Here is a 26023-nt window from a genome sequence, read left to right on the forward strand (position 1 = left end):
CCCCAAGGGCCTCCACATTCTCTCTCTGCTTGCTCACTGGCTGGCCAGATGCAAAGGGCCCAGGGGAGGACTCCAGGGCCCCTGGGACAGCAGAGCTGGAAGGTGTTCCTGAATGATTGCTAGCAAAGCACCTCGCTGACCGCAGTGAACAGTGGAATGAATGAGAAAGAAACCTTTGTTGGGGGAAGCCACTGAGATTTAAGGATTATTCGCTATAGCAATTAGCCCAGCCTACCTCATACAAGTGACAAAAAGCTAACGCTGGCAATGATTATAACAAATATGTGATACATTGAACAACTCTTCTGTGGTGCAGCTTTGACCCAAGAGGGGTTTAGCTAAGTGCTTCGGAGTGCCGGTTCCAGGACCAAATATTCTGGGTTCGAATCCTGATGCTGCTACTCGCTAAGTCTATCACATTGGGCAGGTTACTTAGCCCAGGGGCTCACTTTCCTCATTCGTAAAATGGAGCTGATAATAGTAGGCTGTTGTGAAAACTAAATGAGTCAGTAGATGTAGAGCCTCTTGGAGCCACGCCGGGCCATAGATGTGTGCCCTTATTATTTGACCCCAGAGGAATAGGCTGGCCAAAGAAACACCCTCGACTTCTTAGCTAATGATGATTTTGTTTGCCTTTTCAGAATTTGGGATGGTTCTGGAGTCATGACTGATTCTTTAGGTCTCCTTTAAAAGGCTTTTTTTCCTCCTTTCTCTATAGTTTTCCTGTAGTAAGGAGACTCTTACTACACTCATCATTCTTTTTCAAAGCAACCCTTTCAGAATTAAAACATGTACAGGCATCACTCAGAAGCAGCGCTATGAGCGTGTGGATATAGCCTTTTCACCCCCCCGTGGATCTCACGTCACTGGGCAGAGTGGGACATGAGCCTGCATCCTTTCCCCACACCAAACTGTCTTTTTGTTCCTTCCCTCTCTCCCTTCTTTCCTTCTGCCAATGCATTGAATGAGCTCCTCGTATGTGTCAGTTCCTTCCCAGGCACTGCATATATTCATGAATGATGCAGATATGGTAAAGCTGCTTACTTTCCGCAGGGAGAAGGCAGATAGTAAACAGGTGCACAAACAAAGAAGCCAAGATACGCTGTTGGTGCTATAAAGCAAACAGTCGGCATGGCCTCTGAGGAGGTGACTTTGAACTGAGGTTGGAGGGATGACAAGGGTCCAGTTGTGTGCAGGTGGCAGGAACGGCAGGGCGAAGGCCCGCTGTGGGAAAGAACTGGGCATAATCTAGGAGAGAGCTGGAGCCCGAGAGCGCCGGAGGTGGAGCAGGGTTCAAGCCAGGCAGCTCTGGTGGCATGAGTCTAGAGGGCCGAGGGTGGAGAAGCAGAGAAAGGACCCCGAGGAGCACAGGCACCCTCCTCTTCACCCTCGTTGTTCTCGCATTTGTCCAAGCCCTCAGACTGCTCTCTAGCTTTCCTTCCTTCAGTTCATCTTCTAAAATCCAAATGGGGTCATGCTCCCCCTGCTCAGCCCGTCTTTGGCCCTCCGTCACTTGCATGCTCATCACAACTCCTTAGCAAGGGGGACCAATCGCTTGTGAGCTGTTGGTCTCTGCTCTCACCCTAGCCTCGTCTCCCACCCCCACCCTTGTTGCCACATTTCTTCAAATTCTCCCGAGCATCCTGCTCTCTCACACTGCCATTGTTTGGCACGTGCTGTTCCACCTGCCTGGAATGTCTTCTCACCTCTTCCCTTGGTCCATTCACGGGGAAGCTCCTTGTCCTTCCAGCCTCCTCTGGGAGGTCTTCTGTGGCTGTCAGTCCTCTGCCTGCAGACCTCCCTGAATCCATTTCTTTCTCTTCTGAGCTCTCATGGAGCCAATAACCTACCATCACAGCCCTTGTTGACTACATTGTAATTATTTGTTTTCTTTGAAAAATTAAAAGAATACAGAAAAGCACAAAGAATCATATATATGTATATATATATATATGATATATTTATATGTTAAAATCCTAACCCCTATCTCAAAATATGACCTTAGTTGGACACAGCAGTTTTGCAGATGTAATTAGTTAAGATGAGGTCATACTTGAGTAAAGTGGGTCCATAATCCAATATGGCTGGTTTCCTTATGAAAAGGGGAAATCTGGACATAGAGGTAGACTTGCACAGAGGGAAGGCAATGAAGGGGCATTTAGAGAAGATGGCCATTGACAAGCCAAGGAGAGCGGCCTGGAACAGATCCTTCCTTCAGGGCTTTCAGAAGGAAAGCTGTTGGTTCAGAAGGAACCAACCCTGCCAACACCTTGATTTCAGATTTCTAGCCTCCAGAGCTGTGAGGCAATACATTTCTGTTGTTTAAGCCACGCAGCCTGTGGTACTTTGTCACGGTAGCCCCAGGAGACTCATGTACCCCTCTTGCTTCACACCACTCCCACCCCTCAGCTGGTCTCATCCCTTCTATCTCCAGAATATATCCCGCATCTATCCACTTCTGTCCATTTCATGGCTAGGTCACCATCACCCCTCACCTGGATTACTGCACAGCCTCCTAACCAGTCTCTCTGGTTCTACTCTTCCCTCATTATAGCCTCTTCTCCCCACACGAGCCCCCCCACCCTTCCCCACCCCCATGGCTTCCCAATGCCTGGAAGGTATTGAATAAAAATGCCCCACAAGTGCTTCCATCAGCTGGCTCGGCCTCCATCTCTAATCTCATCCTGTAACCCCTTCTCACTCGCTGTGCCCTGGACACACCTACTTCAGAGCTGTCCATCCCTCAGGACCTTGTTTGTCCCTCTGGTACATTTTCTCTCAGATCTTGGCCTGGCCGACTGCTTCCTAACATGCAGAGTTCCACACAAAGGCATTTCCACTCATTTGCAACCACAGATGTTACCTCAACACGAAGCCTTTGTTGACCAAGTCATCTAAGAAGCTCAGCCCCCATCAACCTCTAGCACACCATCCTGTCTTATGGCCTTGGTAGTTCTTCCCACTCTAAAGTTTCGGTGTCACACGTGATGCTCTTGTCACTGTAGTGTACGCATTTATGGACTCTCTTCCTGCTCTGGAAGATAAGTTCAGTGAGAACTGGGCCCTTGCCTGTCTTATTCTGTGTAGATACTCAGAGTCGGGAATGTCCCTGAATGAATGAATGAAGTCATGCTGGTTAACCCAAGGGTCCTAAAAGAAAAGAGATCTTGAAAAAAAAAAAGTAAATTAGTCAACTGAGGTCATTGGAGAGAGAGCAGGGGCAATGAAAGGCACAGAAAAGAGGCCATCAGTCACACCTGTGGCCAGACTTTGATGACAATTATCCACCATTTAGCCCACCATCCAGACGGATCTTTCAGCCAAGTAACTCATTTAAGGAGGAAATAATGATCAAGAAACTCCCATATCACTGAAAGCAGAAGGGAGTGGGGAGTGTGCTTTATCAGCTCCTAAATAATCATCTACCTTCCTTTTGCTCAGTTACAGAGAGCTCATTGTGGCTGGGACTTTCTGATAACAAGGGATCCTTTCCTAATTACTATATGCTCTATTTCAGGTTCAGCAGAAAGAAAATTAAAAAGCTCCATTTCACTCCAGGTTCAAATGAGTCAATCTTTCAATCAATCAAGTATTAATTAAGCTATGCTAGGAAATACGGAGGAGGAAAACGACACCTTCTCTCTGCTCAAAGATGATGTGGGGAAAATAATTAGAATAATTTAAGAACAATGAAAGGAGTTTAAAAGGGTTTTCATCCAGGCTTTCTTTGACTTTCTGTTGTGGATGGCCTAAAACCTCTAGCCACTTTATTCTCCTTTACTCTTTCTCCTGCCCTCTTCCCTCTCTTCTCCATTCTCTTCCCTAATTACATTGTCTCCAAAGGGTCCATGTCATAGACTCTGACAATAATTAGTCGCTTTCAGTCACTCTTAGGATTAAACACTAAAAATCGTGTCTCTCTGATACTCTGAAAATTCCAGCTGTGCTAAATGTGATAGAACGCAGTACCCCCAGCCCGTTAGCAAGTTACAGACTTCCTCATGTTTATGTCCCTAGATCATCATGATAACTTCCTGATTTTTCTCCTAAACCAGAAAACATGCACCAAGAGTTTTGCCTCCTTGGGGATATATGTATACATATAGCTGATTCACTTTGTTATAAAGCAGAAACTAACACACCATTGTAAAGCAATTATACTCCATTAAAGATGTTAAAAAATGATATAGTAAGATGAAAAGAAATAAAACATAAAGTTATCCCTCAAAAAAAAAAAAAAAGAATTTTGCCTCCTTCACTAGCACTGGCGTGCAGCCTGGGCAACATCCACTTAAGCACTTTGAGTTTAGTTTTCTCTTCTGTAAACAGAGATATGAGCATACTTCTCTGAGGGCGAGGTGTTTTTCCCACTGTGCTACATCCTTTTATTCTTTCTCCCCAGAACAGTGTCTGGCAGAAAGTGGGCTAGCAATAAGTATTTGTTGAATGGATGAATGAATGAATGAGTGCGTGAGTGAGTGAATGACGTGTGTAAAGACAATGTGTGTAAAGCGTGTAGGCTAAGTACACTTCACACAGTGGGGGCCTTAAAGTTGCCTTGAAAACCATATAGCACCCTATTTGTTATTATACTACTCATGTTGTGTGCAAGGCAAAAGCATCCATTCATTACAGAATTCATAAGCAGAGTCCGATCAACTTCTCTGTGAACCGGTGGGAGTGAGTCAGCCAATCCTAGGAATCAGGGCAGACCCATTTGCCTTCCCCCTGCGTTCTTGCTAATTTTATTTCCCTTCATTCTCAGCTGCCGCCCCTCTTTCAGCCCTCCTGACCTCCAGGATCTAGTTTCTTAGGGATGCCTTGTTCTGTCCATCACTATCAACTTTCTCCTCTTCATTTCAGCTAGAATGCTCACTTGTTTTCCTTTGACTGGCCTCTTTTGACATAGATACCTCAGGAGGCCAAAGCCTCAAAAACAGAGGCTTGGCATAATGTCTTATCGCCTTTCACAGGAACAGGGAATGATCTATTGAATCCAAAAGCCACCATTTGTTGTGTTCTTACTAAGTGTGCAACTCTGCATGTGTAATCAAGGCTCTACAGACATTGCCTGGGTCTTTTAATCCCCATTATACAGATGAGGAAACCGAGCCTATCAGAGACTAAGTAATTTGCCCAAGGCCATAGAGCTACTAAAGTGCAAAAGACCCTGCTGTAACTGCTATGCTCTAGAGCCGCCATTCTCCGGACGGATGCTGAGGACTTCTCTCTTCTAGGACGAAGGGGTATTCACCAATCATTCATCTGTCAAGCATTTGAAAGCCTGCCAGGTGTGCCACACCCTATGGATATACTCTTGATGGACTAAAACACCTTCTGTGACCTCAAGGAGCTCACATTTTAATAGGACCAAAAATACAAGAAGAGAAGGGCAATATGTCACGTATGACAGTGGGTGCTGGGGACCCAGAGGCATAAAACTCCTTAGAGTACTCACTGACAGCCCGGGAGCTATATCCAACCCATAGGCGCTTCTATTTTACTTTTTTTTTTTTCCTCCTCTGATTTCATATAAAATTCTCAATCTTTAGCGAGCCCTAAAATTTGGTCATACTAACCTCCCACATAGCTATAATCTGCTGGAGCTTTAGAAGGACTGATGTTCCCCCAGCCTGTACCCCAGTCTCCACCCTGCCGGCTTCACCCAGTCCTGACACCTACCTGGTCCCTGGAGGCATATTAAGCCTGTAGCCCCTGGACCACACCCTCCCTCCGGAATAGGGACGACATTACCTATTCTTTGTGCTGTCATCCATGAAGGGGAGGACCACGCAGGGGGCTTGAAAAAGAGATGAGGACAAGAGACAAAAGGCAAGCCTTACTTTCCAGTTGTCGCCTCCAGTTTAATGGATTGATCCTGGTCTCTGGCTAATTAGACAAATAATAAGGATGAGGGATATTTGCAAGAGGAATGAACACATATCATAATGTCCCAAGCAGAATACAAAAGGCTGGCAGAGGGGTGCAGTGGAAAGAATATTAAGAGGACCCAGTTCTAGTCCCGGTTCAGTTGTCCTCCAAGCCTCTGACCTTGGGCAAATCAGTTAAGCTTCCTGAGCCCTTTTCTCGTCTGAGAAGTGAGGCTATTAGCCATCTCAGATATCTCTCAAGATTGTTGTGAAGGACAGACAAGACCTGTGAGAAAACATCGAGAAGGGAAAATTGCAATCTAAATGCAAGCAGTGGCGTATTAGGGGATTGTGTTAAAGCTGAATTACAGCTCAAATTAGAACCCTGACGTCTCTTACCGATGCAGCCCTCTGCCCTAAACCTTCTCCTCCCTCTGACCCACTGCCACCATCCCCACCTCCACCCACCCCAGGTCCTTTGTGAATCATAGTCATTAAGGACTACGTTTTCAATTTGGAAAGTTTGCGGGCACACACTCTGACACCACTCAGGCTTGTGTTTGCCGTCTGTATATATCCAGTCTGACCACATCCTGGTATTAGTGCTAATAAAACCTGTAGCCATGGTTACAGCGACATACCTGGGTTATAGTGTTCTTATTTTCACTCTTCGAAACTATTTGGTAAAAGATTTTGGAGCCAGTTTTCATAGGTGTGGTAAAGCACTGCGGCAAGTTTTACTTTTGGCAAGTGTGAGTTGAGGCTCTGAGGTCATCTTTGAGTTAGAAGCAGTCGGGGAGGGGTGGTGCCTTCTCTGGTCCCCAAATAAAGGGGACAGTTTGTGGCTGACTCCAAGAACTGATGTTTAAGTCTTCCAATGTCGTATCTGCCTAGAAGGAGCGTGTGTTTTTTTAAAAAGCAAGAAGATGACCAAGCACTTGTGTGATTCAGGGTCTCCCACAGGTGGTAATTAAAAAATAGACTCAATTTAAAGGTGCATCATTCTCTTTAATATTAGAGAAGAGAACTGAGAATTTGGCAGAGTTTGCAGTGATAACCGAATGACTGACTTATTTTCTTCGGTGGTGGCGGGGGAGAGGTTTATGGGCTGGAATAGTTGAAAACTAATGGGGTGGCAAAAATATACAATTATGCAACTCAAAAGCCATACAGATACGGTTTTATTTTCCCTTCCATTTCCTCCCTTCATTTAATGTTAACAAAAGCTCAGGGCAATTAAAAGCCGAAAGCTACCTTACTGCAATATTAAGGCTTAAAAGGTAAAGGCCAAATCCTGGAGTGAGCAGAAATATTCTCATTCCAATCATAACTCACCCCTGCGGGATGCACAGTGTGGAATATTTCAGGTTCATCAGACTTCGGGTCACAGGCTCCGTCCAGAGGGCGGGTAGCACAGAGTTGATGCTGCTGGAGAATGAACCTTCACTTTCTGTGTGTAGGCGTTACATCTGTATCCCTAACGTTGCATGTAGATGTTTTTTTTTTTTACAGTTTTGGTAAATAACTGTTGGTGAATGCAGAGGACATATATGAGTGTGCTAAAATATTTATCGAACCCCCACTCAGGCAAGTAGCACCCCCTTTTTTTCCTCAGTACCCTATTTCTTTGATACAGATGATATTTGCTCAGTCTCATCAAATGCAGCTTTAGGTGCTTCTGTGCAAATAGACTGTTACCTGTAAGTCCCTGTTCTAGAGAAATTCTGCAACTGCCACTGGCTTCACCTCATCCCTGATGCCCTCAACTTGCCTGCCTTTGCCCCCAAATATCTTATCTTCCTCTCCACCCCTGAAATGACCTTCCCAAAGGAGGCTGCAGGTATTGCCCATGAGTGATTTGGGAGTATGGATGGAAGAAACTGCTGGGGACTGTGGGCTAGGGGAGTTCCCCATAGATACCGAAGTGTACGTGCACACACACACACACACACCTCACACACTCACGCTCACACACTCGCTCTTCCCTCAGCCCCACCCCGTCATTCCTCCCTATCTACCACCCCTGCTCCATTCTTGCCTGGAGGCCTCAGAGCTTTATGGAAGACTCTCTGGAAAGCACATGGGGCCACTGGGAGGTGGGGGGATGGTGGGAAAGGCCAGGGAATTCTGATCTTGTCTCCCAGCTCTCTACCTGTGGCCTCAGGCCTGGACTACCTATAGGCTCTGTACCAGCCTTAAGTTTTATCTTTCCTTAGCAGCCCAGAATGTGTGTGTGTGTGTATATACACACACACACACTCACACACACACATATATTGTTATCAGACCAACCCTCAAAGTATCAGGGTCTTGAAGAAATAGGACACTGGATGGGAACACTTTGATAGAGCAAAACGGTCAGGATGTATGGTCCTGCCCCTGCTAGGTGGAAGGCAGGAGAGAGTCCTGGAGATGGGAGTTGGCTTGGAGCAGCCAGAGAAGGGGCTTGGAGTGCCCTGAGAGGGGTAGGCAGCTCTGCTTCTCAGTGGACAGCCTATGGAGCTCCAGGCCTCCAGTTCTGGCTTTGACATTTATCTGGTTTTATTTGTTTACATGCTTGTAGATTTTCATGAGCTGAATTCTTGGCTAAAATATAGCCTGGAGTGCAGGGGAAGTTCATAGTGGTGTGAGAAGCCAGTTCAAATTCTCACCCGTGACTTACTCAGTATGTGTCCTCGGGAAGGTCATTCAGTTGCTTTGGGCCTCAGCTTCTTCATCTCCAAAATGGGGGAAATCTGGGAAGAGACACAAGAAAATGACAGATAGCATTCTTGCCTCTACGGAAGGGCATCGGGGGCAGGGCTGGGAGGGGGTTGGCTTTCCTCTCAGTCCTTTGGTACAGCTCTGAAGGTCTGACTGTATGCAGGTACTTTCCAAAGTCAACAACCAACTGGAAGTGAGTACCTGCCTGGCAGGGAGGGTCCTTGTGTCAAAGCAACAGTGCATGTGAATGTGCTCCTAGGCTGTTAGGAGCTGTACAAAATTGAGAGTCATAATTGGTATTATTCCAAGTAGATGTAGGGACATGGCAACAAACAACACCCCTCAATTCTGCCAGGTAGTCGCAGTGGCCTGATATTCTTAGAAAATTGGCTCCCACCCTGGGAGGTCTTCCTACCTCCAACCCAGAATGGATGGATGGACCCCACCCTTACCCCACCCCAACCTTCGAGGCTCTTGCACCTGGCTTTGCAGCGGTTCTGGGCCACCTGGATCCTCCATGTGCCCAGATGACTCCAGATTTCCAAGGGCTAGCCCAGCATGTCAACCCTGCCAGGCCAGTTCTGATAAGCACATTCCGTCCTTTGCCAGGAGGCAGTGAGGCCATGCTGCTTGGTGTGAACAGAGGGGGCAGAGCCTGCATGAGTGGCTGCCCTCTGATTGACCCCCGGGGGCAGGGGTGGGGACATTTGTATAGAACACGTGAGAGCCTCCCTTAGGTTGTTTACTGGGTCACTATAATAAAAGGAATGCTGCAAGCATACTGTTCTTTATACACGAAGAGGCTAATAGTACTAATAGCAATGATGTGCATCAGTGAAATATGCCATTCCAATTATTTTTCCGGTAGTTGCTTATGGATTTCATTTCAAGAAATGTTAGTTAATAACTATCTGCTGTGTGATCAACATGGTGCTGAGGGGAAAAAAGAAGTTTCTGATCTGATTCCCATCCTAGGAGAGTTTCTGAATGAAGCTTAGAACATGGTAAGTCCGGACAGGTGACAGTGCAGGTCCCCGAATCTCCAAGCCTCAGGTTCCCCATCTCAGATGGGAAGATAATAATCCCACTGACTCCACTCACCATCCAGTGTTGTGGTAAAAGTCAAATAATATATACATGAGATTCTTTATAGACTGATAATGCTCTTCACAGTTTAATTTTCAAAAATAATACAAGCGATTAAAGGCTAAGGTAAATATCAGGAAGTGCCAAAATCATGCACAGTTAGAAAGGAGAGGGATTGATGTTGGCTTAGGTTTTTTTTTTTAATTTATTTTTTATTTTTATTTTTGGCTGTGTTGGGTCTTCGTTGCTGTGCGCGGGCTTTCTCTAGTTGCGGTGAGCGGGGGCTACTCTTCGTTGCGGTGCACGGGCTTCTCGTTGCAGTGGCTTCTCTTGTTGCGGAGCACGGGCTCTAGGCGCGCGGGCTTCAGTAGTTGTGGCCCGCGGGCTCTAGAGCACAGGCTCAGTAGTTGTGGCACACGGGCTTGGTTGCTCCGTGGCATGTGGGATCTTCCTGGACCAGGGCTTGAACCCATGTCCCCTGCTTGGCAGGCGGATTCTTAACCACTGCGCCACCAGGGAAGCCTGGCTTAGGTTTTAAGGGAGAGGCCGCCTGCAGGAGATGGAGGTTGGGTGCCCCCCCCCCCCGCCAATGTGTGTTATCACATGGAGGGTTGGACATTTGGGTGGGAGAAGGGAAGCTGGGCTGAGCTGGGTAGGATGGGAAAGCAAGAGTAGAGGTCCAGAGGCCAGCACATACGGAGTTTGGGACTGGGAAGGCAGTGAAGAAACCTCCTGAGGAAGAGTGGGAAATGAGGTGGTACCGGCAAGGCTGGTGAGATTTCAGGGGGCTGGGAAGGCTCAACATAGGTTTGCCGTACAGTAATGGGCCCCAGGGAAGCCCTGAAAGTTGGTGAGCAGAAGACAGGTAGCAGCGTCAGTGTTTCAGAGGCTACATTCTCTTACCTGATCCCTCTTGTAATTCGAAGTATGCCTTGGCCAGAGCAGGATTAAGCCCCACCCTGGGCTCATGGGCAGTCTGCCCTAGCTAGCCAGGCTCAGTAATCACAAATATTACAATTTAAAAAAAAAACCCTTTTATTAATAGCGTACTTTCTCCCTTAGACAAAATCGGATTATGAACTGAAATAACATCACCAAACCAATCAGAAGGAAACTGCTATTTATCTCCTGATCCCTTGGGAAGGAAGGCAGGCGGGAGGCGGGGGGAACCCCTGATGCAGTTACTTCTCCAGTCTGAATGGGCTTGTGTTTATTTATGATTGGGGAAAGTCCTAGCAAAGACCCTGCACTTAATAACTCGTTTTAATTTTTTAACAGCTTCTGCAAACATTTCTTCATTAAATCCACTGTAATGTGAGGAGGGAAGGGATTTCTTGCCCTATTTCACAGATGAATAAACTAAAGAACAGAAATGGGTGTTCAAAATTTGTTTAAAATTGCAAAGCTGGTCAGTGGCCAAGGGCAGACTGGGTTCTAGTTTTCCCATTTCCCAGAGTGATACTCTCCTTACTCCACTAACTCCTAAAAAGCAGCAAGAGAGGAGAAAACAATGGCAGCCAGTCACTTTTCCAGTTTACAAAGCCTTCCATTTCTCAGACTCCCTGAGATTTGTGGTCCCCCCTGCTTTAGGGCCTCATGGAAGCTTCTTTATCTGAAACCCCCAGCTCTCTCCCAATCCCACCCCAACCAATACCCCCCAGTCTCCTGGTCTCTATGCATTTAGTCTCTGCTGAAATATCATCCCCCCTGGGAAACTTTCTGTGACTTCATTATGATTAGAGCCCCTGTCCTGTGCCCCATCACCGTCCCTATACTGTTACCATAGCCCTCAACCCACTTTAGGTTCATTTTATTTAATCATCTTTCTTCCATTCTAGACAGAATCTATTCCCAGTAGGGCATCCAGGGACCTGTTTTGTTCTTGGAAAGTATTTGCTGAATTAATGAATGACCATATTTATAGACGAGGAAACTGAGGTTCACTGAAATTAAATGAGTTGCCCAAGGTCTCACAGCTGATCGTGGAAGATGTGGCAGTTCTACCCCTAAATATCCAGTGCTCATTCCCCTCTGCTACCCTGGTTTCTGGGTTCTCACCCAGCACTGTGGCCAGATAGAAGATACTCAGGAAAAGAAAAAATCTACCAATTGGAATTTCAGTATTCTGGGCTTGGAGAACTCATTCAGCTTGGGCTCAAAGTGTGCTCAGATGCCAGATATTCTGGGGCATTCCAGACTGCAAGCACAGTCCGCAGGCCTCTTTTGGTGACTGGCTCCTTTTGAATCTCCAATGAGGCTGTCAGTGCCAAGAAACAGATGACAGCAGTGAGACGTGACTGCCAAAGCTCACCGGCCTCAAATGGATGTGGGCCTTCGTCTCACAGGGTGCCCTATCGAATATGATGATTATATCACTTGAAAGTGAGGTTATCGCCACGTCTTTGGAAAGCCCTGATTGGCTGTGTTCCTAACGTATTTTGGTGTCATGAATTGATATCATTCCATTTGGTAATTGTCAGATGCCAAGCCGACTGAGTAGAGTACGTGTATGTAGCATTCAGCATCTCACTGTCTCACTGTTATTACTGCAAAAAGCTCTCCCTGTTTTTTTTCCAGAGGGAGGAACTCTTTGCTGGCTTTTTTCTTCCTTCCCTGAACCTGGGTTGTTGACACAATTGAGTCCAAGGAGGCCAGGAACCGCCATCTCCCCTCTCTGCAGCGCAGCAGCGCACAATTCAATGCAGTGCATGTTAGTTGAGAACCTACTATGTGCACAAGAAACTTCTCTCTTTTCTAGGGCTCTCCCAGCTAATGCTGCCTAACAAGATGTAGAAACCTGCCAACTACCTGGGTAAGGGATTCCAAACTGAACTAAAGATGTAGACTGTGAAGTCAAGGAATTTATTTTTTGTTTGGGAAATGGATGAGCACAGGGGAACTATGAAGCGTGACTAGTTAAGTGTCCCCGGGCAAATGCCAACAAATGGTTATGGGAGCAGCACAGAGGAAACTGTTAATTCCAATGAGGAATCTAGGCAAGGCTTCAAGGAGGGTGTGATTTGACTTGGCACCTGCAGGGAGAACGGAGTGATTAAATGCAGTGAGGATGAGAACGAAGAGATTCCAGACTGCTCAAGAAAGCACAGCTAGCTCAGAGAAAGAATCCAATCAAGGTGGCCTAGGCACCGGGCCAAGATCTGGGGACTCTGAATCTCCCATTGTTACCATGGCAACAAGCAGCTCACTGCTGCTTGGCCCTCTCCCAGCCAGCTGCTCTAATCCATGGCATTCCAGTGGCCTGAGGAGAAGGGCTGCTACTGGGAGACCTTCTCTCCCTCCTTACCTTCTTACTTATTATGACTTGAATGTTCAGGGACAGGGCAGGGGGTAACTGATGATACGCTGGGCCAAGGACCTTCAGGGGATGTTTTTCATGTTTAACCATGAAAGCAGATTATTGTGTAAGAAAATTTGAGTGGATAGTGAGTTTTCTGCCTCCTTCCCTCTCAACTCCAAACACGCTTTATTCCTTTGTATGTTCTTAAACTTGGTGATAATCCTGAATTCAAATCTGGGGCCACAAGGGTAACCAAAGCCAGTTCCAGTTGGCACAAGTTCAAAGGGATCTCTCTCTCTCTCTCTCTCTCTCTCTCTCTCTCTCTCACACACACACACACACACACACACACACACTTAGCCTACCCATGTAATAATACTGGTAACATTTAACCCAAGGTTGGTAGAAACCAAATGAGATTTTTGTGCAAGAAGGGCAAACCTAGACCACAGATTGCAAGCTGGAAGCCCCTGAGGTAGATGTGACCAGTGAAGAGAGGTTGTTTGAACCACAGCTTCCAGCACAGCCGGTCCTGCCCGTATTCCCGCACCGTATTCCCGCACCGCCTGTGTTACTCTTTCAGGCGGATCAGCTTGGGTCAAAGGTTGCCCCTCCTGCATTCACTAGCTGTCTGACCTTGGAAAGTCCCTTTACCCCTCTGTGCCTCAGTTTCCTCAACCTTAAAAGAAGAATCAGAAGAGATTCTGTGTCATTGAATTGTTATGGAAATCAGATGAGTTAAATCATCTGTATCATGTCATTAAAGCAGCACATGGCACAGAGTAAGTGTTCCATAAATGTTGGCTTTATCTGTCAGGCCTCGTGGGTGCTGAGCTTGTGAGCCCTGCTATGATCCAGCGGTGGGGAGTTCAGGGATGCAGAAGGGACCGCAGTGATTGATGACTGCTGTGTGTAGCATGGCAGGACGCTTTGGTTATCTCAGGCAGAGCCAGTGAGGAATGCTCTGGCCTGTAGAACTGCAGCAGAGATTGACCTGTGTACTGTACTGCCCCCACCAGGTAGGGTAAGAGAAGGGAAAATTTAGTGGCCTGGGGCTTTTTCTGCAATCATGGGTTACATAGAGATCATCATGGTGGAACGTTTCTGTCCCTCTCTCCTATATTACCTCCTTGACAATGGGTGAAAGATACTGTTGGATGCTTGTGTTGTCTTACTATTGTATTCTTAGGGTACAGATGCTGTTCATGTCTGCTTTCCCACTTGACTATAGACTGTTTGAGAGTTTTTTCCTCTAGGAATCCCCCATGCCTAGTTCATTGTTGGCACATAGTAGATGCTCAATAAATGCTTGTCCATTTGATTAGTGAACTGACTGAATGGTTATGGGATGGAAAAGACCCAGAGTTGAGAGTGCCTTTGTGAGGCTGTATTTTACCTCCTGCAGGCCAGGGTGCCCACATTTTCATTCCTGGGAGACTAAGCCCTCATATCTCCACAAGCTTTGCATTGGCCTCTGCAGGACCAGGTCACGGGTGCTATAACAGGGTAGGGTTACAGCAGTGGATGGGGACCAGGACTGGGGCCTGTGCAGAACAAGAAGGCCTTGCTTTCACAGTTGGGGTAGGAACCCAAAGCAGCAGCTTATGGCTTAGGTAAGTTGGTCAGAGCCTGGGGAGCCAGCTGAGCAGGGATGAAGCAGGTGTCAGGGATGCTGAGAGTCACACCATACAGAGCCTGGGTGGTGAGTGAAGAGAGGGTGGCACCAGCAAGCAGAGATCCCAGGACAGGCTCTAATCCCAGGGGGGAGGCTGTTTCTTCCACCTCTGGATGAGGGGGCAGGACTACGGCTAAGGGCTGGCAGGTTCCTAGGCATAGGAAGTAGGCCCCTGCAGGTGGGATCTGTGCCTGTTTTTGTTTTTTAAATTCCCCACGGCCTCCGGTATAGTGTCTGGCACACACAAAGACATTTAAGAAATATGTATGAAAAAAATGCAGCCAGAGCCACGCTGGGACAGCTCCTGCCTTCTAAAGCAAGGCCAGCAGGGCTCCTAAGAGTTTTTGCAGTTCCCCTTTTGTAGAGAGGTGCTGAACGTGAACCAGTCTCACTGAAAACCCCTGAGAAAGAGGAGTGAGAATTATCAACTGGGGAGAGTCTAGACCTTTCTGTGAGGCTACTGATTCTTGTCCCTGCTGGTAAGGTGAATTGCCCCAGATACCAGATAACCATGAGCTAGGAGTCTTGAAGTAACAACACAGCCTTGAGATGAAATGGAGAACGTACAGTTTGGTAAAGTGGTTTAGCAGTTCATTCCACTTCTGCTTCAGGATCCCAGGCACCTCTGCAGACTCCTCCCCTGGGTGTGGGGAGATGTCTTCACAGTCCCCCCACCCCCCGTCTCCCCACCCTTCTTCCCACTCTTCTCTTGTCTTCTCATGTACGCGAGCCGTCAGATGTAGAGAGAACAACAGAAGCCCTTCTAGTTTCCTTCCCCTCATGCCTGGGCCACCGTTTTTTTGAGAAAGCATATGAGGTGAGTTGCAGGCATTGGAGTTCTGTAACAGTGTGACAGGGGCTGGAAGTTCCATCGGCAGAAGCACATATGTTTATTAACCTGTGTTTAATGAGCAGCTATTGTGGGCCAGACACTGGGCTCTGGGAATGATGAGGTGGTGTTGCCAAAGGGAGGATGGGAGACAGTCAAACCTTACTAAGGGGAACAAAGGCTCATTTATTTATAAATGAAATAACAACTTGGACTTAGATTTTGTCTCCTCTGGTAAGTCTGTCACCTAGAGCTGGGCTAAGTGCACTTCCTCCCTGTTTTGACACCTATCATAACATTGATGACACTGTATTATAATTGCCTCTTTATCCATCCACCAAAGTAGACTGTAAGCTCCCAAGATATTGAACAGCTTCTGATTCATCATTGGTGGCAGTTGCAGAATTTCTTTGCAGGAGAGGCTTACAGATAATACTCTGGAGCCAGAGGAAGAGAACTTTGCTCTTGGTAGAAACCGTAGTTTTCCTCTTCTGTAAAATAGGTATCATAGTCGAACGGTCATGAGGGTTAAGTGAGAAGTATGTGACTTTCTTAATGCAGTGCCCGGCACACATAAGGTCCTCCATAAATGTTGCTGGTGTTATCTGTTGCTTACTACTCAGCTACACCAAGAAGGACTTATAGTTTACCCAAATATTATCTATCTCAAGTATCCAAATAACTCTTCATCTCTAGGACCACAAGAAGCCAGGTTTAATATCTTTCCTTAAAGCATAAGATTAAAGGCAACAAATAAGGGACCAGGCGTGGGAAAGCACGCCACTTAATATGCACTTTATCCTCAAGAAAGGAAAGTGAATTTATAAATATGTTGATTAAAATGTGGGAGAAGAGAAAACAGTTTGGTCGTTCCTCAAAAAGTTAAACATAGAGTTACCCTATTATCCAGCAATTCCACTGCTGGGTATCTACCCAAAACAATTGAAAATAGGTACTCAAACAAATCCTTGTACCTGCGTGCTCACAGCAGCACTATCCACAATAGCCGAAAGGTAGAAACAACCCAAGTGTCTATCAACAGATGAATAGGTAAACAAATGGTGGTACATACACACGATGGAATATTATTCAGCCATGAAAAAGCACGGAGCACCAATAAATGCTAAAACCTGAATGAACCTTGAAAACATTATGCTAAATGAAAGAAGCCAGACACAAAAGGGCATACATTGTATGGTTCCATTTATAAGAAATATCAGAATAGATAAATCCATAAATGCAGATTGGTAGTTGCCACGGGCTGGGAGGAGGGAGCAATAGGAGGTAACTGCTTAATGGGCATGGGGGTTTATTTTGCAACAAGGAAAGTATTTCAGAAGTAGATAGAGGTGGTGGCTCTACAGCATCATGAATGTACTAAATGCCACTGAATTTTTCACAGTAAAATGGTTAATTTTATGTAATGTGAATTTCACCCCAATAAAAAAAGTGGGAGGAGATAACACAAAATTTATTGAAAGCTGATTGATGGTTAAATGGCAAAGAATGGTGTAGTTTCCATTATTAATGATTTGAGAAGTATAACGTCACTGATTATCTTTTTAGTGTGTATTTATTCATTCACTCCAATACCAAATGTTGAATGACCACATACCTCAGTGATTGAAGTATTCCTTATTGAAGGAATAATATTTTTTAAACCACTGAAGACTTATTCCTGGAAAATGTCAGTCAGGAGCATCAGAGCTTCTTCCCTGTGTGTCACATGCTCTGTGACTGTATCCCTTCCTCTTGTCCCAGACAGGGAGGGGGAAATGCAGTATCTCTGTCTGGAAATGAGATATTCTTTCCACATCCAGCCATGGAAACCTGTGCCATCCACCCATCCATTGAAACACAGTAAAAACCAGCTCTTTCCTCAGAGGGGTCAATAATGTCTTCATGCAAAACTACAAAGAACACAATACTTGGGAATCAGCAAGTGTCCTAAGGCACCCGGCACATCATTGCTTTTTTCCTGAACCGGAGAAGGCTTTGGGCCAAATATCCCACAGAGCAGGGTCTGAGTTTCTAATTTGGAAACCAGGAGAGCTCTGAGCAAGCAGGTCATGTCTGGGTGGTGTGCTGTGCCAATGTGCTCCCCTCTCCCAGGGGAGGTCTCATTATGGCATGGGGTGGGTCACCCACGTAATGAGTCTGGAGGTTTTAATCTAGGCCGTGGCCAGGTTGCACTGGCAACTGCTACTCAGCCGACTGTGGGCCTTGGGCAGGAGCAGGGGGACGTTTCAGGTCAGGAATGGAAGGCGGAGTGAGGGAGGGGAGGGCGGGAGCCATCAGTCACTTACAAGAAAGGAGTTTGACAGATGGGGTAGGTCTGCAGGGCTGGCCCTGAGAGTGGTGTGTTCTCTTCCAGCCTTGCCTCTTCTCCCTAGCATGATGTTGAGTAAACCACTGTGATGTGCTCGTAAAGCAACCTGGCGGGTGGCTGGGAGGCAGCAGTGGCTGTCATTTTTGTGTGCCCCAAATTCTTAACACCACTATTCAGCAAATAGCTATGGAGAGCCTAGTGTGCACACTACAGATTCATGGGGGCAAGAAAAGTTGGATGCCCATTTGTTTGCTCCCAGTCCCTGATCACTGGGAAGGTCACTTTGACCCCAGCGTTAGTTCCTGGGTGATTTCGGGCCTGTGTGCCTGAGTGGCTCTCTGGAACGTCAGGCTACGGTGGGACTTTTACAGCAGAAGGGCTTTTGAAAGCCGGCACCTTGTCCCATTGGTGGAGCTGCATAGGAACCTAAGATTATAAACCTAGAAAGGACACAGCCTCAGGATCTTCCTTGGGTTGGGGTGGGAAAAGCAGGCTCTGGACTCGCATGCAGCTTTTCTCTTCTCTTATTTAAGGTGGCCGCGGTCACACCTCATTTAGGTTAAGACCCAGCATGTGCACCGTCTGCCATTCTGTTCCCATTAACAGTAAAGCTAATTGAATGTCCCAGTTTCCCCTGCCTCCTTCTCCGTCCCCAACCCCCAGCCTCCATACACATCTCTAAACCTGTGTACCCCCAGCTTTTCCTTCTCAGGACAATTTGAAGACTAAAAGAACTATAACATACAACTGTACTTATTGCTATTACATTTTTTCCCCCTTCTCTTCTGCCAGTTTTCTCTTATGACTTGCCTGGAAAACAAAAAGAAATTGCTGATGGGCTTTACTTAAGCCTGTGCGGCTTGAAATTAGGATTGTATCTGAGGAGAATAAAAGTCTACTGAAAAACATCCTCACAGGAAGGAGTTATAGACAGTTAAGAGCAAGGGCAAGTCTGCAATGACTTACAAACACAATCTTCAATTTTGACCAAGAAACACGGCTATGATTTGGTTTTCCTTCATTTCTTAGCAACAAATTCCATGGAGCAGTTTGCTTACAGACGTGGGAGGAAGTCTCTTCCCAGGGCCAGGATTTGGTTCGGACATTGCCATAGCCCCTTGGGAGCTGCCCTAAGAAAGGAATCTTGTGTTTGTGTGAAGTTCGTTTTGGAACTCAGCTACCCTTGCCCAGTCTCCACTAAGGGGCCGCTGACGTGCCCAGGTGGTGCTTTGTTCAGATGGCTCGGGCTGATGTGGGAGAAATGTCAGAAACCTGAGCTGGTCGATGGCCCTGGGGATTGCCCATCCAAAAATTTGCTGTAGATTTTCCTTTTGCTGCTTGGAGAGGGAAAGTCTGTCTGTCACGGTTTTATCTCTTACTGTGCCTGTGATGAGTCTCACGAGCTCCTGTGATTCGCTTAGAGCCTTTCTCATCAAATGGTCAGTTGAATATCATATTTGATGTGTAATGCTGACCCACCCACTGGTCTGGAAACAGTTTTCATGATAAGTTTCATGAAACACTAAACAGGCTTTAGTTCCTTAAGGCACCCAATGCTGTTTTCCTTCTTGAGGCATCTCTGGGAATTCTTGAGAACAGTTTAAGGATTGACATCGAGGAAACAGAAGGGATGGGTGTGGTATGGAGTTTTTTTTTTTTTTTTTTTTTTTGCGGTACACGGGCCTTTCACTGTTGCAGCCTCTCCCGTTGCGGAGCACAGGTTCCGGACGCGCAGGCTCAGCGGCCATGGCTCACAGGCCCAGCCGCTCCGTGGCATGTGGGATCTTCCCGGACCGGGACACGAACCCATGTCCCCTGCATCAGCAGGCGGACTCTCAACCACTCTGCCACCAGGGAGGCCCTGGAGATTGTTTTAAAGGAGGAGATCTGCCCACATCTCCTGAAGGTCTGCCCCCAGAGACCACTCGGGGAAGATTCAGCATTCAAGTAGAATCTTCTTGCTTTTCCTCTCTGCCAGCACTTGAGTGCCTGCGTGTGTCCCTGTGTGTGAGGCACAGAAGGTCCAGGTGATAGAAAGTCCAGAGAGTGTTTGCTATTGCTGAACTTGGATTCTGGTCCCTCCATTAACCAGCTGTTGACCCGGGCACACACTTCCCTCCCTGAACCTTGGTTTGCTCATCTGTGGAGTGAGGGGGGAGGGGCTGGCTCATCTCTAAAGTGTCTTTCCATCTGAAGTCTCTGAGTCTGTGGTTATTTCCTTTCTTCATTCAACAACCAGCTCCTACAGGGAGTATGTTTACTTGAAAGTTTGGATGTTGGCATAAAACTTGAGCTTCACTGGATTGGAATATGTCAGGCTTCTCTGGCTGGGAGAAGACACAGAGACATCTAAGCCATCAAAAGATGCTCAGATTCAGGGCCACTACTGGTTCAACTAGCACATTGGTGAGGATTAGGAAAAAGTGTCCCCTCTGGGTGGACTTGGCTGCAAAGGGGGTGGGTCTGTGGCTTAGCAAGTGGAACCCTGACTGCTTTCAGCCCCATGAGCTCCCAGGAGCCCTTGTGCACCGTGCAACCTGCATACGCTTTAGGAGAGCATTTACTTCTTTGGTCTCTGACCACGTTAGGTAAGGAGTAAAAAGAGAAGTGGCCAGAATAGATGCATGTCATTGCTCTGATGGAAGGAGACTTTTATAATTACTGCCTTAAAATATTTCATGCAGTTAAAAAGCTGCGAGTCTGGGCCTAAGACGCTGCCCAGATCCTGCACCTACACAGTCCATCTGATTTGGTAGCTTCAAGAGGAAAGACTAGTACTACTAATAAAAACCCCTTACATTTTTATAGAACCTTACAATTTATGTAGCACATTAAATGTACTTTCTTTTTCAATTTGATTCTGATTCTGACTATTGCCCTGGTGAGATATAATTATCTCCATTTTAAATATAAGGGAAATGAAGCTGAGAGATTCAAAGACTTGTTCAAGGGCAGCTAGTAAGTGGTCAAGGCAAGAATTGAACCCATGTCTGTCTAGTTCCAAGTTCAAGGATTTTTTCTTCCACACCAGGACACATAAGATCCTGATCTGGGCATTGGCAGCCAGACCTAAAGGACCACTCTATAGCGGTTTAGAATTAGTCTGAGAAAGTTGTCCTTCTTGTTTTAATGAAGGTAGGACTCTCCCACACAGGTGCCATGACTAGATTTGGGGTATGAGTTCTGGAGGTGTCTCTGCAGATTTTACAATTCAACTAAAGTATTCATTTCTCACATGGGGGAGTGATTCTTGGGGGTTTACTTGTTCGGTTAAATGCATCTGTACCACCTGTGTGCCATTCTAGGGTTCTCGCCAACATTTTAGGTATCACCGTGCAAGGCATCTGGGGAAAACCTTGGGAGTCTAGAGAGAGTCATCCGGAAGTCACTGTGTGGTATGAAAATAATACCTGTAGGCCATTACTGACAAATCCAAGACTCTTCAGGGTCAAGTGGTCTCACTGACAGTGTAATCAGGCCTCTTTAGCTTCCTTCGACACTGCTTTTCTGTACAGCATCTGAGATAGTTACGTTGGAGCAGCCTCCGCCTCTCCTCGGGCTCCAGACCTGTGTGCCCACTGCCTCCCATATATCTCCACCTGGACATCCCCTGAGTACATCCAACTTAAATGTGTCTAAAGTGTTCATCGTTTTCTTCAAAAATCTGCTTCCCAAGCCCACTCCTCCCCTAGTTCATGTGGTTTCCATTACAAGCATCATGGTGCATCTCCCCATCCCCAGCTCAACACCTTATAATCCTCTGTTCTGCTCATTCCTCCTTTGCCACGTTCACCTGGTCACCAGGTCCCTTTGACTCTACTTCCTAAACACCACTCAAGTCCATGCCCTTTTCTCAGTTCCCTCTGCCATTATCTTAGTTGAGGTCTTCCTTATCTCTGTTCCTCATCTCTCCAAGTCAGCCTCCATCTGGCCATCAGTTCTCTCTCCAAACACAAATCTGACCATACTGTTGCCCTGTTTAAAAAATGACTTCCCACTGCTACAGGAAAGAGCTCACCATTCTTTGTACAGTAGTGTAATCCCCGTTACTTGCAATTCCCCCAACCTGCCATTGATTTTGCAGATACTCTTTCCTCTGTCTGGAATACACTTTTCCTGGGAATGCCTAATCATTCTCAAAACCTGCTCATCCATCATTTCTGCAGATAATTCCTGGGGGATTTATTCACTCCCTCCTTTGGATTGTTTTAGTGTCCCATAGCTATTGCTATGATGATGTGTATTATTCTGAACTGTAGTTTGTTTCTCTGTCTCATTTACCAGATTTCATGTCCTCAAATGCAGAAACTGTATCATGATAATTGGACTCCAAGGCCCCGGCATACTGCCTGGCACACAGTGGGTACAGTAACTGTTGAATGAATGGATGGGATGGATGTACATCCCTGTTTGATGAAATCAGTGACTCTGCTTGTTGAGTGTTCATTATTCTCTTGGGGTTGGTCTTCAGGGAAGAGGGCAGAAAAGATCCTTTCTTTATTCCACAGGCTAAATATTAACAAAGTTTGAAGGCTGGAGAAACATCTGTTTTGCAATACATTTCTTTCCTAAAATTGTATCTGGGGTGGGGATGGGGAGCAAGAACTTCAGATGAAATGAAAAACTTGATCAGATTTTTTAATACAGCTGCCTCCCCAGCCCAGCACAGGCGAAAGGTAGACACATCAGACCAGGAGGTTGATGGTGACATCCTTGCTGAATTCTCTAGGCGGAACTTGCAAACCATTTGTACAGAGGTTAGGAACAACCTAGCGTCAGTGCTGTCTTCCAGTCCTGTTCTGTATAACTCAAGGCTCTCCCATTATCCAAGAGGACTTCAGAATGAGGGTCCCTTCAAATTAGCTGCAGGTTCTTATGAACTTCAGCCGAGTGAATGAAATGCAACAGCTTTGGAAGCAAAGTGCTTCTCAGATGCTCAAGTGTACCACCCTTCCTCATTCAACAGAATCTGTGGAGCAGTCCTGCCAGGCAGCTAGCATGTGGGCTGCCAGTGTTCTCTAAGAAATTAGGGCAGTGCCTGTCTGCTTCAGTTTCCCTTTCGGTTATAGGCAGGACTGGCGTTCCCACTAGCTAATGTCCATAGTTTAACTCTACTATAATGTATTCCTGTGAAACTCTTCAAAATACTAGGGAAACAGGTCTCATTGTGTCCTCCATTTTACCTTCATGGGTGGGGTGAGGGACTGGGTGTGGGAGTGTTGAGAGAGGTAAAGAAGTTAGCAAGCGGTCTGTGTCAAGGCACATCCCCCCAGAGGCTCGGGGAAGAGCAGACAGGTTCCCATTCCAGCCCTGGCTCCAGGCCATGTTTTCGCGGTGGCCAGTTTCTTAGACCCCTTGAAACTTTGGCTTCACCTAGGATAATTTAGAAACCTCTGAGCCTGGGGTGATTTTTGGAGGGTCTCAGGTCTTGACTTTTTTGTTAGCAAACTGAATGTCCCTCTGTCCCTTTCAAGCCGCTCCTGCCGGCAGCTGTTGTCACCGGGAGTCGGAGAGCTCCACCCCAAACCCCACTAGGAACCCATGTGAACTCAGCCCAGAAGCAGAAGTAAGGCTGCCAAGAATCCTCGCAAAGCGGGGGAACTCTGGAAGTGAAGTTGCGAAGGGGCAAGAGGCTGTTTGGAAACAATCCTTAAATTTCACTTATCTAGGGGGCTGGTCTCAATCTTCTAAAGAAAGGAGGGAGTGGGAAGCCCCCCTTGCAAACGGAGGGCAGCTCAAAAAGTGTTTTAAAACACACACACACAACAACCACAAAAAATCTTGAGACTCACCCTTGAGTCCACTGGAGGGCTTCCTGCAGGCGTGGTCGCTCGGGGGTCCGACGGGTGCTGCCCGTGCACCAGCGATCGAGCGCAGGGGCGAGGTCCTGGTGTCTCGTTGGAAGCCCCTGCGGGTCCCGCGCGGGCCAGGCCCAGGTGGAGGGTCAGCGGGGGCCGCCCCGCGCTGCGCGTACCTGCCTCCGGCTGCGAGAAAGGCGCCCTCTGTGTTCCCTGCCCTCCCGCTGGCCGACGCCTCGCATTTTTGAGGTTTCACTCCAACTCCGTCCTGCCCCTGATGTCAGAGGCTCGACTTCCTGAATCAGACTCGCTCCTTCTCCCGCTCCCTGGGCTCGGCCCAAACTCGCCACCCTGGGGCCCGCGGAGGACGGGTGCCCTTGGACTTGGGCGCACACGGCCCAGACTCGCCCTCCGTCCCACCCCGACTTCCCGCCAGTTACCCCCTCCCTGCCCCGCCCTTAAGAGTCGGTGCCCTGTCGGTCCGGAACACGCCTCCTGCAGGACACAGCCGCTCAGGAGCCTGCGGAACCAGTCCCAGTCGCTTTCACGGAGGCACCAAAGTTCCCAGGGATCTGAGACCTAATTCGGGGAAAAGTGGGCTTAAGTGAAAATAGCCCAGCCCTTCCTAATGGAGCAGCCTTCTTGGAAAGGGGGTGGGAGGTGTTGGAGAGGGAGGCCATGGGGCAGATTGGGTGAAGGCTCCAGTGCCTTATCTGGACAAAGGACGTGATGGGCTCCCCTGGTCAGCACGGTGTGTTTGGTGGGGTGCACGCAACACCTTGGAAAAGTCTCTGCACTGCTCACCAAAGGCCATAAGAAACAGTGTGCTCCAGCAGGAGCTGTCAGAAGCAGAGATGGAGGAGAAAAACGCCTTCACAAAGTTCTCAAAGGTGCTTCTCCTCTCATCCTTAGTTGCCCTCTCTCCACTTTTAATTCAGAGCTGGTGGATCTGGAGTCCAGCACCTGGAAAGCTAGGAAATGAAAGAGCTGCACCAGCGTGGGATGGAGGACTCCAGACACAAAGCTTCTGATTACCCATGGCAGGGAGCTCAGTGTCTCCCAGGTACTGTGTGTGAGGGGGGAGGGTGGGTTGACAACAGAACCTGGTCCTGGAGTGTCTAGGGGCCTCCTCAGAGGTCCTTCCATGACATGGACCTGAGATGCTGCCCTCTTGACTATTTTTGCCAGGTGCCCAGGTGCCAGGTGCTGAGCCATGTCTTGCCCACCAGCTCCTGTGCTTGAGTGCTGGTGTCCTTTGGCCTCTGCGTGTGGGTGTTAAAATGACTAGTGCAGCCAACTGTTTCGACTGAGGAATAAGAGATCTGTTTCTGTTAGCGATGGAGAAACCAAATGGCTCTGAGTTGAAAGACCAAAGAGAAAACCCAGCCCTCCAGTCAGAAATGCCAAAGATGATTAAGGAAAGAGAGAAAAGAAAGTTTTCCTCCAATGGAAGGAAATTAGATGAGACCTTCTTCCCAGAAACCCAGGTGGAGAAAACTTAGTCTGGATTTGAACAAGACGGGGAAGGTGGGTCCCAGAAGCAGGTGGGCTAACAGGTGGTCAGGTAGGGCCAGCAGAGATTGGAAGATTGGGCTGAGGAGATTGCTTAGAAGTGTCCAGATGAGGGGCTTCCCTTAGCAGATGTGCTAACCAAGATGGGAGACGCTCAATCTGTAACCACATTTTGAGCTTACAACTGTCTACCTACATAGAGTTTGTTCCTCTGACACTCTCAGAGTTTCAAGCCAGAGTCTAACAGAGCCCTGAGCAAGGGATGGGGTAGGGGCAGGGGGCAAAGTGAGGCCTTGAATGCTGGCCTGAGTATTCGGGAGTGGAGATTTCCTTTCATGCTAAGGACACTTGGCACTGTGCCAGGAGCTTTGCCCGTAACATATCATTCAGCCTTTCACAACACAGTTATGAGACATAGTATCATCCTCGTTTTACAGATGAGGAAACCGAGGTTCAGAGTAGCTAAGTAACTTCCTCCCAGTCACATAACTCATAAATGGTGGAACCCAGATTTGAGTCTGTTTCCAACCCCTCAATCCATCCTTTTACTACTATATCATCAAGCAGAGGAGGAAGTCACCTTCTGTTAAGGAATTCCACATTTGAGCAAGGGTCATGTTCAGGCCTGGAATGAGGCCTACTGAGGAGGGGTTACAGAAGATGCTTTCCTGGAAATCTAGAGCAACATTACAGGTTGGCTCTGGCCAACATGACAATTTTTAGGGTTGCTTTTAAGAGAGAACGGGAAGAAATTAAACAAGAGAAACTGAGGCAATTGATTTGAGCTTAGGGCTTGATGGACATGCCTGTCAATGGTGGAAAGAAAATCTCGGGCCTATCCATAAGGTGGTATCTCTGTGATGTCTTAGTAAGTGAGGAAGGCCAACAGCTTCTGTGGCAGAGAAAGCAGTGGGCAAGATGGC

General features: G+C 47.3%; 1 protein-coding gene across 2 annotated transcripts in view; it reads right to left on the reverse strand.

Annotated features, from left to right (window-relative positions):
- Positions 1–23988, reverse strand: part of KIAA0040 — a 35454-nt gene extending 11466 nt beyond the window's left edge. Inside the window, exons 1-3 of one of the 2 annotated variants that reach the window (XM_081224280.1) lie at positions 23583–23988; positions 8533–8605; positions 7206–7395 (exon numbers count right to left, since the gene is read on the reverse strand). The gene's annotated coding sequence lies outside the window, so the exon portion shown is untranslated. The remainder of the gene's footprint in view (positions 1–7205; positions 7396–8532; positions 8606–23582) is intronic. The other variant, XM_081224279.1, reaches the window with a different exon arrangement.
- Positions 23989–26023: the final 2035 nt, after the last annotated feature.

This window comes from Mesoplodon bidens (assembly GCF_964165515.1).
Source record: "Mesoplodon bidens genome assembly, chromosome: 2".
Classification (NCBI taxonomy): Eukaryota; Metazoa; Chordata; class Mammalia; order Artiodactyla; family Ziphiidae; genus Mesoplodon; species Mesoplodon bidens.